A 3,710-nucleotide genomic window follows, 5' to 3' on the forward strand; every position below is an offset into this window, starting at 1 on the left:
ATTTTTCACACAAAGTTTAATAAGTTAACGTACATTTTCACATAAAGTTTAATAAGTTAACTTATATTTTCACACAAAGTTAAATATGTTAACGTACATTTTTCACACAAAGTTTAATAAGTTAACGTACATTTTCACATAAAGTTTAATAAGTTAACTTATATTTTCACACAAAGTTAAATATGTTAACGTACATTTTTCACACAAAGTTTAATAAGTTAACGTATAATTTCACATAGTTTAATAAGTTAACGTATATTTTCACATAAATCAGTTCTTGTACTAATTGCCATGATTAAATCGCGATGGTGAAACGTAGGTTGGACAAAAAAAACTTTTTATTATTTGAAAGGTAATGGTTGTATATATTTTTTTTCAAAGTTTATTGCCAAAATGTCTCCAGTATGCGCTACAAACTCAGAAAAACAGAAAATTCTATTGTTAATATACTGAAGTATATTTTGAGATCAATTAGTATGTGTGTATATATAGCCCTGATGAAGTCGCAACATTAAAACATAGGACAGAATGAAATATATATATATATTTTCTTATTTTCTGGATGAATAAGTGAATTGCTTAAAATATCATAATTTTAAAACAGGTTGGTTAGAATTTATATAACTGTTTTACAATTATAATGCTCTCGTCATCATAATGATTTAGCATTATGTGAAAGAAGACTTCTAAATCAATAAATAAAGAGGGGCAAAGGACGAGTGAATCGGCACAAAAGCTAATAGACTATTTTTAAAATACCATACAAACTGTAATGATATACATAAATATTATATATGCTTATTTTAAAAAAGTACTTTAAGTTACTAACATATTTTTGTTGTTTTTTAAACTTAGGTATTGGCAGTACGTTAGGTCTAGGTATCTACGTGTTAGCTGGGCAGGTCGCAAGCACCAAGGCTGGCCCTTCGGTCACGTTGTCTTTTTTCGTTGCAGCTTTGGCTTCAGTTTTTTCCGGTAAGTGAATCTTCGATCCCGGAGAGGTCACCCCACCAAATGCATGTAGCGCAGGTGCGTAGCAATGAATTGAAAGAGGACTTTTTTATTGTGGGCAGAGGGATTTATGACCCCCCCTTTTTTGTTTTATTAGCATAGCATATGATGTCCTTCTCTTTTGCTGGCACACGCCAGTATTCCTAACCACCTACAGCAGAACATAGTCTCACACAATTGATACAAACTAAGGTGTCTATATGTATATATAAAGACGAAATGTGTGTTTTTTGCTCCTTAACTCTCCGGCGCAGATAGCTCTCGTGTAGCTTTGCGCGAAATTCAGAACAAAACAAGCTTAACTCCTCCGAGCCTTTTGGACCAATGTCAACCAAAATGTGTATGTAAACACTATTACCTATGGGGAATATCCTAAGGGGATCAAAATTGAACTTAACCCTATTTCTATTTTCTAAAGCATGTTGGTTAACTACTCCAAGCCCATTGAGTCGATCTCAAACAGTCTTGGCAGGTTGACGCTTTAGACAATGTTGAATAATCTAAAGGGTTTCAAGATCAAATTATGAAAGTTGCTGGATTGTTTCTCGAACAACCATGCTTTTCTCATGGTCAATGGGATGTAGTGTTTAAGGGTGGGACCACCTCAAAATCTATATTTGTTGGTGGATGGAAAGCAAACTGCAAATGAAGAAGCATTTTTTAAAATTTTAAGATAAAGTTTATGTTCAAGTTTTTGGTTTGTTTGGAAGTTCGCGCAAAGCTACACGAGGGATATCTGCGCTAGCCGTCCCTAATTTATCAGTGAAAGGCTAGATAGAGGGAAGGCAGCTAGTCATCACCACCCACTGCCAACTCTTTTACCAACGAATAGTGGGATTGACCGTCACATTATAACGCCCCCACGGCTGAAAGGGCAAGCATATTTCGTGGGATGGGGGGGGGGGGTGAATCCGCGACCCACAAATTGCGAGTCGAGCTCCCTAACCACCTGACCATACTAGGCCTATGTTTTCAACTTATTACTTTGAAATATATGATTGCTATTAAACTTACATTGTTTTAATTAAGTTTAAACATTCCCCATCAGTTTACGAGTATTTCAGCTTGTAATAAATATTCGGTATATACCATTCGTGAGCTTCTTTGCATAGCTCATGTTAATATGAGGGTGCTATTAATCATCCGCGTGGGCCAGCTCATGAAAGCTAAAAATATCCCTTTACACGTTATCGTTTTTAATGCACCTGTACTGCATGCACTATCTTTTGATTATAAGTTACTCTCATCGTCTGACGTCAGCATTAGAGACAGGTGCTGCTTGAATTACTGACTGTACATGCAAAGTGAATTGTTACATAACTTGTCTAAGAGCTCACGTAAACAAATAATAATAATTAATCCAGTAAACTGTAATGTAAGTGATAATTGTTTGTTTTTCTGTGTTCTGTTTTTGACCGTTTTTATCGATTGATAAAATTAATTTTGTGCGTAATATTTTCTTGATATAAGAGAATCACATTTAACTCGGCAGGGGGCTTCGTGTCAGAATTTTGATTATGTCGTTTGAGTAAAAGAATTTGGAAAATTATAACTTGTATGAAAAGTTGATGGCTATTACTGAAGAACAAAAGTTTTTGTATCATTGTGGAGATTAGAATTCATTCAAATCGCCTAGCGAGAGTTCCGTTCTAATAGTATTAATGTATTTTTTGATAGAAATATTTTTATTTTAAAATGTTGTGCTCAGTTCTGATCTTATTTCTTTATGAATTATGTCTCCTGATGGGACAGCGGCAAGTTTACGGAACGCTAAAATTCGGACTTCGATTCCCATGATGGACACAGCAGATAACCCAATGTGACTTTACTCGAAAATAAACAAATAAACTTTACCAATTATATCGATCTGTTGATAAAAAAACAAACAAATAAACAAAAAACAGAAGAGGTGGTGCAAAAATTATTGTGTAGTTTATAATAATGAAAGTTACACAAAGAAATACAGACAAACTGCACTGTAGAAACGAAGTAAATAGAATTAGGATAAAACTAATATAGCTTTTATTAGTGATTTCTGACTGTAGAGGGCATCAAAGCATCATTTGTATAGTAAAAAGTGAACTTATCTCCTGGAATTGATTTATTTAAGTATAATGAGTGGACAGAGTGGTCGTAACACTGACCCTTCCTTAGTATTGTTCATCCCGAACAATAGCCACTTAAATTAAGCCAATAGATAATTAACAATACCTTAATTAAATGAGCAGAATTTGCAAACACTACAAACACAAAAATTAAAATTCAACAAAGTCTCTTAATTTTACGGGGCTTGTTAGATTTTAAACTAAAATTCCTGCCAAGTTTGTATTTTATTTTTTATTTAAGTAGTTACAGGCAAAGTTTAAATACCATAGAGCGTAGTAGGTTTGAGAAGTTTAATGGACCTGAAGGAGGCCTCAGTCTAAAAGTCAAAACTTCGCCCTTATTCATTCAACAAGCAGTTGCAATTCATTAAACTTCTCAAACCTACTATGTTTACTCTATCTAAAGGTTCACTGAAACAACACAAGAGAGAATATTATGAACTAATCATATCAATAATGGTTGGAGACGGCTTGAATGGGTAATGAAGAAAACTTTAATATAAGTTTAACATAACAGCCAATGTACAACGTTTCGACAAGGTTTTGTTATCATCAGGTACAAGTAATTTACACTTACACGGATATATATATATA

The 3,710-nt window shown here is 33.7% G+C and overlaps 1 pseudogene; it reads left to right on the forward strand.

The window, feature by feature from the left end:
* LOC106475240 overlaps positions 1–3,710 on the forward strand; it is a 33,646-nt pseudogene that overhangs the window by 1,972 nt on the left and 27,964 nt on the right.

This window comes from Limulus polyphemus, unplaced genomic scaffold (assembly GCF_000517525.1).
Source record: "Limulus polyphemus unplaced genomic scaffold, Limulus_polyphemus-2.1.2 Scaffold8279, whole genome shotgun sequence".
NCBI lineage: Eukaryota > Metazoa > Arthropoda > Merostomata > Xiphosura > Limulidae > Limulus > Limulus polyphemus.